The sequence below is a fragment of the Dama dama genome, chromosome 17, assembly GCF_033118175.1.
Source record: "Dama dama isolate Ldn47 chromosome 17, ASM3311817v1, whole genome shotgun sequence".
NCBI classification, from domain to species: domain Eukaryota; kingdom Metazoa; phylum Chordata; class Mammalia; order Artiodactyla; family Cervidae; genus Dama; species Dama dama.
In genome coordinates this window covers 18,484,930-18,497,605 of record NC_083697.1, presented here as the reverse complement: position 1 = coordinate 18,497,605, position 12,676 = coordinate 18,484,930, and positions in this window count along the sequence as shown.

The window sequence follows — 12,676 nt, the reverse complement described above, 5'->3', positions numbered from 1 at the left end:
AATAAGAAATGTTAAGTTTGAATTGTACTTTTATAATAAATACTATATTTATTTTAAACATCATCATCTTGAGTGTTAACTATTGGCTCAAAGAAACTTAGCATTATGGGATCTTCTGTTTCTAGGATAAATAAGAATGTGTTGAGAAGACTATAAAGTTGAGAATATATTCCATTAATGTCTTATTTCCTTGAATACAACACATTATTTTAACTTTGTATCTGTAACCTGTGCATTGAACTCCTTATTCATTTGTTCATGTATTTAATTTATTCACTAGTGTTATTTAAGAATGAAATCGAGTAATAGTGGGGTAAATAGTCGGGGATGTCAGTTCCAGGATTTTGCCACTGACTTGGTCTTGTTTCACTCTTTCTTTCTCTTTTTTCCTACCTCTCCCCCTTTCCATTTGTATTATTTGGTAGGGGAAAGCATTCAAAACTGAGAATAGAAAATAGAACAGAGGAACTATGTTGTCTTGATGTTGGCTGCCATCTCATTTACTTTTCCAAGAGTTAATCTCCTGCCAGTAGTCATCACTGAACCTATATCAGTAGGAAGTATGTCACATGTGATTTGCAGTTATTCTACCTGCTAAACAATGAAACAATAGAAAAGTGGAAACAAATATTATTCTACCAGCCAGAATGAATCATCACTCACTGGCAGGTGGAGTCGACTGCTTGCCCAGTTCTATGCATGCTCTGAAGATAACCATCCCCAAGGGATCATATTCTCTCAGCTGCAGTTTAGTGACCCAGCAGTCAGAGGCAGAGAGGTACCTGGAAGAGCACGATTGTCTTGCATTGAGATAAGCTTTTTCCATTGCACTTAGATGTTTCAAAAAGAAAGAAAGAAAGAAAGAAAGACCTTCCTCCTTGTGGACCTTCCTTGTCCACAACAGTGGAAAAATATTAAACTTGAAATTATAGTTCAAAAAAAATAAACATTAAGAAAAAATACAGAAGGACTAAAAAACAACATGCAAATTACTTTATATTCTGGGCATAGGGAATGTCTTTATAACTATTATCCAACCTCAGAATCAGAAAAAAGAAAGTGGGGTAAATTCAATTACCTTTAAAATACACTTCTGCGTGCCCCTCCAAACTCCAAATAAAAGCTACACCAAATAAATTCTGAAAATAAAAGATAAACTGGGAGGAAATAAGTGCAATATATATCATAGAAAAAGAACTAATAATGCTAGCAAATAAGCTTTTAAAAATTGATGCTAAAAAGGCTAAATAGAAACATTGGAAAAGGGAGCATAAGACTCAGAGATAGTTCACAGAAATTCTGTACAAAAGAATATGTATAAATAAATATCCCGAAGTAAACAGAGGACCTAAAATATATTTAAAGAAAATGACCAAAATTTTTTCTGAATTTAATAGAAATTATCAAGCCACAGATGCAAGAAACACAATAAAGCTCAAGTAGGATAAACACCAAGAAAACCACACTAAAGTCCATCATGCAAAATTCTGAAAACTAGTGATACGGAGAAAATATAAAAGTAGTCAGAGTGTGGAGTGGGGCAAGGAGCATATTACACATTGCTATGGCCTGAATATGTCCTCTTCAAATTCATGTTATAGTTCTAACCCCCAGTGCCTTAAAATATGATTGTATAAGAAGTTAGGGCATTTAAGGGAGTAATTAAAGTTAAATGAGGTCAAACTGATGGGCCCTAATGCAATCTGATTGGTGTCTTTACAAGAAGAGGAAACTTGGACACACAAATAGACATCAGGGATGTGAATACACAGAGGAAAGACCATGCAAGGACACAGTGAGAAGGTGGCTATCTGCAAACCAAGAAAGAGTCCTGAAAAGAAACCAACCTGCCTACACATTGATTGTGGATGTCTAATTGCCAGAACTGTGAAAAATAAATTACTTGTATTTAAGTGATCCAGTCTGTGGTATTTTGTTATGGCCACTCTAGCAAAATAATACAGGTATGAACAGAGAAAAAAAAAATGACCCCAGATCAGCTCTTCATATCTATTAAGTATAGAAAGGCACATCTCCTATGTTGCTACTAATGTAGAGCATTCTAAGAGCATGGGAAAAGATGGAGATATGTCGTTGGTGGACCTTGAGTACTGTATTAAAGATCTTCCAATCTTGTAACTCTTGTTCAAGATTAGTCTTGTTCAGGTATGATCCTAAAAGCTGAGTTCTATAGAATGCAACAAACTTTTCTTTTGAAAATAGGAGCTTTAGAAAATACTGTGTTAGTGTGATTGTTACTTCCATTGTTTTAATTTATTTTTTATTGAAATATGGTTGATGTACAATATTATGTTATTATCAGGTGTACTACATAATGATTTGACACTTGCACACATTTTGAGATGATCACCATGGTATGTCTAGTAACCATCTGTCCCATACAAAGTTATTACGATCTTATTGAACATATTTCTTAGGCTATATGTTACATCCCCATTGTTTATTTATCTTATACCTGGAGGTTTATGCCCATTAATCCCCTTCACCTATTTCACCCACCCTTACTCCTCTCCTCTGTGGCAACTGCTCATTTGTTCTCTGTACCTATGAGTCTGTTTGTGTTTTGGGTAAACCAAATGCTCTTCTTGTTTCAGGAAAAATGTATCTACCAAACAACGTAAGTAATGTGCAACAAATTTTCACCAGATTACTTAAAATCAAACAATTGAATTAATCTGTTTTGGATCTTGCATGTTCACTGATAATATCTGAAAAATGCAGGAAGTAAATATATTGGGTTGGCCAAAAAGTTAGTTCAGGCCAAAAGTTAGTTCAAACTTTTTGACTAACACAATATTTTCCTCCAAAACATGTTTGAATTATGCTGATCTAGTCAAAAGACAGAGTTAAACACTTCATATTTAACTAAGCAAATTAATCATTTGAAATATCTTAGTAATTTTAAAATTTATTTTTTTATTGAAGTACACTTGCTTTACAGAATTTTGTTGTTTTCTGTCAAACTTCAACATGAATCAGCCATGGAGGTACATAAATCCCCTCCCTTTTGAACCTACCTCCCATCTTCCTCCCCATCCCACCCCTCCAGGTTGATACAGAGTCCCTGTTTGAGGCTCCTGAGCCACACAGCAAATTCCCACTGGCTATCTATTTTACATACAGTAATGTAAGTTTCCATGTTACTCTCTCCACACATCTCACCCTCTTCTCCCCTCTCCCCATGTCCATAAGTCTGTTTCTCCATTGTTGTCCTTTAAATAAATTCTTCAGTACCATTTTTCTAGATTCCATATATATGCATATAATACAATGTTTATATTTCATTTTATGACTTATTTCACTCCGTATAATAGGTTCTAGGTTCATCCACCTCATTAGAACTGACTCAAATGCATTCATTTTTATGGCTGAGTAATATTCCTTTGTGTATATGTACCACGAATTCTTTATCCATTCACCTGTTGATGGACATCTGGTTTGCTTCCGTATTCTAGCTATTGTAAATAGTGCTGCAATGAAAAGTGGGATACATGTGTATTTTTCAATTTTGGTTTCCTTGGGGTATATGCCTAGGAGTGGGATTGCTGGATCATATGGTGGTTTAATGCCTACTTTTTTTTTTAAGGAACCTCCATACCATCTTCCATACTGGCTGTATCAATTTACATTCCCACCGGCAGTGCAAGAGCATTCCCTTTTCTCCATACCCTCTCCAGCATTTATTCTTTGTAGAGTTTATGATGATAGCCATTCTGACTGGTGTGAGGTGATATCTCATTTTAGTTTGGGTTTGTATTTCTCAAATAATGAGTGATGTTGAGAATCTTCTCATGAGTTTGTTAGCCATCTATATATACGTCTTCTTTGGAGAAATGTCTGTTTAGGTCTTTTTCCCACTTTTTCATTGGGTTGTTTGTTTTTCTGGTATTGAGTTGTATAAGCTGCTTGTATCTTTTGGAAATTAATCTATTGTTAATTTTTTCATTTGCTATTATTTTCTCCCATCCTGAGGGTTGTCTTTTCACTGTGCTTAACTGTGCAAAAGCTTTTAAGTTTAATCAGGTCCCATTTGCTTACTTTTGTTTTTATTTCCATTACTCTAGGAGGTGGGTCATAGAGGATCTTGTTTTGATTTATGTCATCAAGTATTCTGCCTATGTTTTCCTCTAAGAATTTTATAGTTTCTGATCTTACATTTAGGTCTTTAATCCATTTAGAATTTATCTTTGTGTATGGTGTTAGGAAGTGTTCTAATTTCACTTTTACATGGAGCTTCCAGTTTTCCCAGCACCATTTATTGAAGAGGCTGTCTTTTCCCAATTGTATATATTCCTGCCTCTTTTCTGAAAAGTAAGGTACCCATAGGTGCATGGATTTATTTCTGGGCTTTCTATCTTGTTCCATTGGTCTATATTTCTGTTTTTGTGCCAGGACCATACTGTCTTGATGACTAGCTTTGTAGTATAATGTGAAGTCAGGAAGGTTGATTCCTCCAGCTCCATTCTTCTTTCTCAAGACTGCTTTGGCTATTAAGGGTCTTTTGTGTTTTCATTTGGATTGTGAAATTTTTTATTCTGGTTCTGTGAAAAATGCCATAGGTAATTTGATAGGGATCACATTGAATCTGTAGATTGCATTTGCTGGTATAGTCATTTTCATAATATTGATTCTTCCTACCCAGGAACATGGAATATCTCTCCATCATTATGTGATCTTTGACTTCTTTCATCAGAGTCGTCTTATTTTCTGTATACAGTTCTTTTGACCCCTTAGCTAAGTTTATTACTAGATATTTAATTCTTTTTTTGCAATGGTGAATGGGATTGATTCCTTAATTTCTCTTTCTGATTTTTCATTGTTAGTATATAGAAAAGCAAGAGATTTCTGTGTACTGATTTTGTATCCTGAAACTTTGCTAAATTCATTAATTAGCTCTAATAATGTTCTGATGGGACTTCCCTGGTGGCTTAGATGGTAAAGTGTCTGCCTACAGTGTGGCAGACCCGGGTTCAGTCCCTGGGTTGGGAAGATCTCCTGGAGAAGGAAATGGCAACCCACTTCAGTATTCTTGCCTGGAAAACCCCACGAACGGAGGAGCCTGGTAGGCTACAGTCCATGGGGTCACAAAGAGTTGGACACGACTGAGTGACAAAAAGTAAAGTATAAGTAATGTTCTGATACTATCTTTAGGGTTTTCTATGTACAGTATCATGTCATCTGCAAATAGTGAGAGTTTTAATTCTTCCTTTCTGATCTGGATTCCTTTTATTTCTTTTTCTTCTCTGATTGCTGTAGCTAGGACTCCCAGAACTATGTTGAATAACAGTGGGAAAAGTGGACACCCTTGTCTTGTTCCTGATCTTAGGGATAATGCTTTCAGTTGTTCACCATTGAGAATAATGTTTGCTGTAGGTTTATCGTATATGGCCTTTACTATGTTGAGGTAGCTTCCTTCTATGCCCATGTTTTGAAGTGTTTTCATCATAAATGGGAGCTGAATTTTGTCAAATGCTTTTTCTGCATCTATTGAGATTACCATATGGTTTTTAACCTTTCAATTTGTTAATGTGGTGTATCACATTGATTGACTTGTGTATTTTGAAGAATCCTTGCATCCCTGGAATAAACCCAACTTGATCATGGTGTATGAGCTTTTAGATATGCTGTTGAATTCTGTTTGCTAAAAAATTTTTTGAGGATTTTTGCATCTATGCTCATCAGTGATATTAGCCTGTAATTTTCATGTGTGTGTGTGTTTGTTGTCTTTGACCGGTTTTGGTATCAGAGTGATGGTGGCCTCATAGAATGAGTTTGGAAGTGTTCCTTCCTCTGTAATTTTTTGAAAGAATTTCATATGGATAGGGATTAGCTCCTCTCTAAATGTTTGAGAGAAATCTCCTGTGAAGTCATCTGGTGCTGGGCTTTTGTTTTTTGGGAGAGTTTTTTAATCACAGCTTCAATTTCAGTGCTTGTAATTGGGTTGTTCATAATTTATATTTCTTCCTGGTTCAGTCTTAGAAGAATGAACTTTCTAAGATTCTGTCCATTTCCTCCAGGTTATCCATTTTATTGCCATATAGTTGTTCATCATAGTCTCTTATAATCTTTTGTATTTCTGCATTGTCTGTTTTGTCTCTGCATTGTCTCCTTTTTCATTTCTAATTTTGTTGATTTGTTTCTTCTCTCCTTTTTTTCTTGATGAGTCTGGCTTAAGTTTTGCCAATTTTGTTTATCTTCTTGAAGAACCAGCTTTTAGTTTTATTAATCTTTGCTATTGTTTCTTTCATTTTTTTACATTTATTTCTGCTGAGATCTTTGTGATTTCTTTCCTTCTACTAATTTTGGGGGGTTTTGTACTTCTTTTTCCAGTTGTTTAAGTGTAAAGTTAGGCTGTCTATTCAATGTTTTTCTTGTTTCTTAAGGTAGGATTGTATTGCTATAAACTTTCCTCTTAGAACTGCTTTTGCTGCATCCCATAGGTTTTTAGTTGTCCTGTTTTCATTGTTATTTGTTTCTAGAAATTTTTTGATTTCCCTTTTGATTCCTTCAGTAACATGTTGATTATTTAGAAACGTGTTGTTTAATCCCCACGTGTTTGTGTTTCTTATAGTTTTTTTCTTGTAATTGATATCTCATCTCATAGCACTGTGGTCGGAGAAGATACAATTGATTGATACAATTTCAATTTTCTTAAATTTACTGAGGTTTGATTTGTGACCTAATATGTGGTCTATCCTGGAGAATGTTCCATGTGTACTTGAAAAGAAGGTGTATTCTTCTGCATTTGGATGGACTATCCTGAAGATATCAATGAGATCCATCTCATCTAATGTATCATATAAGACTTGTGTTTCCTTATTAATTTTCTGTTTTGATGATCTGTGCATTGGTGAGTGGGGTGCTAAAGTCTCCTACTATTTTGTGTTACTGTCAATTTCTCCTTTTATGTCTGTGTTTGTCTTATGTATTAAGGTGCTCCTTTGTTGGATGCACTGATATTTACAATTGTCATGTCTTCCTCTTGGATTGATCCCTTGATCATTAAGTAGTGTCCTTCCTTACCTTTGGAAACTTCCTTATTTTAAGGTCTATTTTGTCTGATATGAGGATTGCTACTCCAGCTTTCTCTCGCTTCCCATTTGCATGGGATATATTTTTCCATCCTCTCATTTTCAGTCTACACATATCTTTAGGTCTAAAGTGGGTTTCTTGAAGAAAGCATATATATATATGGGTCTTGGGTCTTGTTTTTGTATCCATTTGGTCAGTCTGCATCGTTTGGTTGGAGCATTTAATCTATTTACATTTAAAGTAATTATTGATATATATGTTCCTATTGCCATTTTCTTAATGGTTTGGGGTTGATTTTGTAGATCTTTTCTCTTCTTCTGTATTTCTTGACTATAAAGAAATGGGACTATAACATAACTTATAACTTGACTCTAAATGGGACTATGAAGTCCCATTAACATTTGTTGTAAAGCTGATTTAGTGGTACTGAATTCTCTTAACTTTTGCTTGCCATGAAAATCTTTTCATTTCTCCACCAATTATGAATGAGATCCTTGCCGGGTACAGTAATCTTGGCTGTAGGTTTTTCCCTTTCAGAACTTTAAATATATCCTGCCATTTCTTCTGGCCTGCAGAGTCTCTGCTGGAAGATCAGCTGCTTGTATGGGGTTTCCCTTCTATGTTACGTTGCTTCTCCCTGACTGCTTTTAGCATTTTTTCTTTGTGTTTAATCTTTAATAGCTTGATTAGTATGTGTCTAGGTGTGTTTCTCCTTAGTTTTATCCTGTATGGGAATTTTTGTGCCTCTGGACTTGATTGACTATTTCCTTTTCCATGTTGAGGAAATTTTCAACTATAATCTCTTCAAAAATTTTCTCATACCCTTTCTTGTTCTCTTCTTCTTCTTCTGGGTCCCCTATAATTCAAATGTTGGTGCATTTTATATTGTCCCAGAGGTCTCTGAGAGTCTCCTCACTTCTTTGCATTCTTTTTACTTTATTCTGCTCTTCAGAAGTTATTTCCACCATTTTATCTTCCAGCTCACTCATTCCTTTTTCTGCTTCAGATATTCTGCTATTGATTCCTTCTAGAGTATTTTTAATTTCAGTAATTGTGTTGTTTGTCTGTATGTTTATTCTTTAATTTTTCTAGGTCTTTGCTAATCGATTCTTGCACTTTCTCCATTTTGTTTTCAAGGTTTTTGATCATCTCTACATTCTGAATACTTTTTCAGGAAGTTTGCCTATTTCCTCTTCATTTATTTGGACTTCTGTGTTTCTAGTTTGTTCCCTCATTTGTGTAGTATTTCCCTGCCTCTTCATTAATTTTTAACTTATTATGTTTGAGGTCCCCTTTTCCCAGGCTTCAAGGAAATTTGAATTCTTTCCTTGAAGAAGGTTGAGTTCTTTCTTCTTTTTGGTTTCTGCCATCATAAGGTTTGTCCAGTGGTTTGTGTAAGCTTCTTATTGGATGGGCTTCCCTGGTGGCTCAGAGGTTAAAGCCTCTGCCTGCAATGTGGGAGACCTGGGTTTGATCCCTGGGTCAGGGAAGATCCCCTGGAGAAGGAACTGGCAACCCACTCCAGTATTCTTGCCTGAAGAATCCCATGGACGGAGAAGCCTGGTGGGCTACAGTCCACAGGGTCACAAAGAGTCGGACCCAACTGAGCGACTTCACTTTTGCTTTCTTTTTCTTATTGGATAAGATTTGTACTGAGTTTTCATTTCTTTGTTTTTCCTCTGATGGGCAAGGCTGAGTGAGGTGGTAATCCTGTCTGTTGATGATTGGGTTTGTATTTTTGTTTTGTTTGTTTTTCAGATGAGGCTTGTGCACAGGGTGTTACTGGTGGTTGGGTGATGCTGGGTTTTATATTCAAGTGGTTTCCTTTGTGTGAGTTCTCACTATTTGATACTCCCTAGGGTTAGTTTCTCTGGGAGTCTAGGGTCTTGGAGTCAGTGCTCCCACTCCAGAGGCTCGGAGCTTGATCTCTGGTCAGGAACGAAGATTCCACAAGTGGTTTGTTATGGCATTAAGTGAGATTAAAACAAACATCCAAAAATGAGAAACCAAAGATGAACCCCAGACAAATGGCAGTTACAAAATCAGGCAAATAATAATTAAAATAATGGAATATACACATATACATACATATACACCCATGAGCAAAGTCAAAACAGTCCAGCAAAAATAAAGTACAGCAGATTGACCCAGCAAACAAATGAAATCAAAAATTATATTTACCAGTTAAGAACAAAACTAACTAAAGCACAAATGAAGGCAAAACTAAGGCAAGGTGCCAAGCAGGAAATAAAGCAATGAAAACAAAACTAACAAATACACTGGGAGGAAAGAAAAGAAAAAGAATAGGTATGCAAATTTAAATAGAGGTAGATGAAGAAGATTTATATACATTAAAGATTAACTGCAAGGGGAAAAGAGCAGTAGGAAAGGCAAACAAAATAATAAATGTAGAAAAAATATAATAGCTTTTAAAAAAAAATTAAAATTATAAAAAGGAGAAAAGAAAAAAAAAGGAAGAAGAAAGAATAAAGGAAATCTCTACAGAACTGCAAAAGCCCACCATAGAGATAGAGGTTTATAATAATAAAAAGTGTGACGAATATACACATATACACATACACCCATAAGCAAAATTAAAACAGTCCAGCAAAAACAAAGTACAATAGTTTGACTCAGCAAACAAAGGAAACCAAAAATTATATCTACCAGAGCAAAACTAACTAAATCACAAACTGAAAAACAAATCTAAAGCAAGGTGCCACTTGGGGAATAAAGCAATGAAAATAAAACTAACAAATATGTTGAGAGGAAAGGAGAGAAAGAAAGAAAGAATAGATATGTAAAGTTAGAAGTAGATAAAGAAGATTTGTATATGTAAAAGATTAACTGCAAGGGGAAAAGAACAGTAGGAAAAGCAAGCAAAGGAATATAGTAAGTTTAAAAAATTAAAAAAAAAGAAGAGAAAAAAGCAAAAAAGGAAAACTCCACAGAACTGCAAAAGCCCAATGTAGAGGCAGAGATTTATAGCAGCAATAAAAAATGTGACTGAAAAAAAAAAAAAGGTCAAAAGCTTAATTGGATTCCATAGTGCCAATAAAATTGACAAACACAACACAGGAGGGGGGAAATGAAAAAGAAAAAAGAAAAAAATCCAAAAGAATCTACAGAACAAGTCAAAACATAAGAATAACAAATGTTTTTCTCGATCACTGCTGTCAGAGTCCTTTCCCTCGCTGGGAGTCCCAGTCCACCTCGCCTTACTAGGACGCCCTCCAACCCTGTGCTGGTCTCTGGACCTGCTGTGGGGGCAGCTCAGAGTCTAATCTGGTCCCTCTCCTGTGTGTTCTTGATTCCAATGTCCACAGCTGTTTCCTTTGGTGGGAGCTCTCAATGACCTTTTATATATTCAATAGACACAGAGTCTGCCTAGTTGATCATCTGGATTTAATCTGCAGCTTTATGGCTGATGAGAAGGTTTTGGGTCTTCTTTCTTAGCCACATTGCCCCTGGGTTTCGATTGTGGCTTTATTTCCACCTCTGCATGTGGTTTGTCCACTGGGGTTTGCTCCTGAGGCTGCCCTGGAGGACTTGGGTCTGCCCCGTGAGGGCAGGTGTGGAGGTGGTGCAGCTGCTTGGATCGCAGGGGTTCTGGCAGCACCAGGTACTCAGGGGGGTTGGCGGCTAGGGCAGCAGGAACTATAGAGCTCTAGAAGGGTATGGCAGCCAGTATTGGCCAATGCAGTCCAGTATTCTTGCTGGAGAAGCCCCTCCCTGACAGAGAAGCCTGGCAGGCCACACTCTACAGGGTCGCAAAGAGTCAAACCTGACCATAGCGACCCTGCACACGTGGACGCAGAGCTTCTTCCTGTGGCAGCTCTGCCCGAGTGAGAGTTGAGTGTGAAAGTGGTGCAGCTGCTTGGCTTGCGGGGACCCTGGCGGCGCCAACCGTGCAGGGACGTGGACTGCCTCTACCTAGGAGTTCCGGCCCTATCAGAGTCTTTTTTCGAGCCTTTTGTAGCTGGTGATCAGAAGGCCTCTTTGGCCCCTTTTCTCTGTAGCTCCGCCTCTTCAGGCACTTGGAGGGCTCCCTTGCCTGGGGTCCTTCTCTGTTGTTTGGTGCATCAGGCATACAGAGGGGCCTCCCTGGCTGGGGTCCTACTCTGTAGTTCAGGGCATCAGGCGTTTGATGGGCCAGTCTCTCTATTGTTCAGCTGCGGATGCTGGCATGTGGGGAGAGAGAGGCTATGGTGATGGCTCTAGGCTCTTTGCATGACTCAGCAGTCTCACCTTGCTTCCATGGCTGCCTGGTTTTCCTCTCTGAGCATTTCTTACGACGATCTCCTCCCTCATATCACCTGGATCTATATTTCTGCACAGGCAACAGCAGCCCTCTCCCTGGGATTGCTCCACATTCCCTAAACACCAGCTCCCAGCCACTGTGCCTTCCCAGGGGACCAGCGTTCCTGTCCAGGGTATGTATGGCTGCGGTAAGGACAGTCTGATTCTCATTCCGTTTAGGATGCCATAGATCACCTGTTTCAGTCTCAGCCTTAAATGTTTCTCCTCTGACTCAGACAATAGCCGTGATGTGTGGATCGGAAGCCTGCTTCAGTTCCCCCACCCCTGGGGGTAGGTTCAGTCCTGCTAATACTCCTGTTGTCCCCCCTAGTTCCTTCATCCTACCCAGTTTTGCATGGGTCTATATATACCAGGGAGAAGGAAATGGCAACCCACTCCAGTATTCTTGCCTGGAGAATCCCAGGGATTGCAGAGCCTGGTGGGCTGCCGTCTGTGGGGTTGCACAGAGGCAGACACGACTGAAGCGACTTGGCAGCAGCAGCATATATACCAGACCACCTGACCTGCCTCTTGAGAAACCTGTATGCAGGTCAGCAAGCAACAGTTAGAACTGGACATGGAACAACAGACTGGTTCCAAATAGGGAAAGGAGTATGTCAAGGCTGTATATTGTCACCCTGCTTATTTAACTTATATGCAGAGTACATCATGAGAAATGCTAGGCTGGATGAAGCACAAGCTGGAATCAAGATTGCTGGGAGAAATATCAATAACCTCAGATATGCAGATAACACCACCCTTATGGCAGAAAGTGAAGAGGAACTAAAAAGCCTCTTGATGAAAGTGAGAGAGGAGAGTGAAAAAGTTGGCTTAAGACTCAACATTCAGAAAACTAAGATCATGGCATCCGGTCCCATCACTTCATGGGAAATAGATGGGGAAACTGTGGAAACAGTGTCAGACTTTATTTTTTTGGGCTCCAAAATCCCTGTAGATGGTGACTGCAGCCATGAAATTTAAAAATGCTTACTCTTTGGAGGGAAAGTTATGGCCAACCTAGATAGCATATTGAAAAGCAGTGACATTACTTTGCCAACAAAGGCCCATCTAGTCAAGGCTATGGTTTTTCCAGTGGTGATATATAGATGTGAGAATTGGACTGTGAAGAAAGCTGAGCGCTGAAGAATTGATGCTTTTGAACTGTGGTGTTGGAGAAGACTCTTGAGAGTCCCTCGGACTGCAAGGAGATCCAACCTGTCCATCCTAAAGGAGATCAGTCCTGAATATTCATTGGAAGGACTGATGCTGAAGCTGAAACTTCAATACTTTGGCCACCTCATGCAAAGAGTTGAGTCATTGCAAA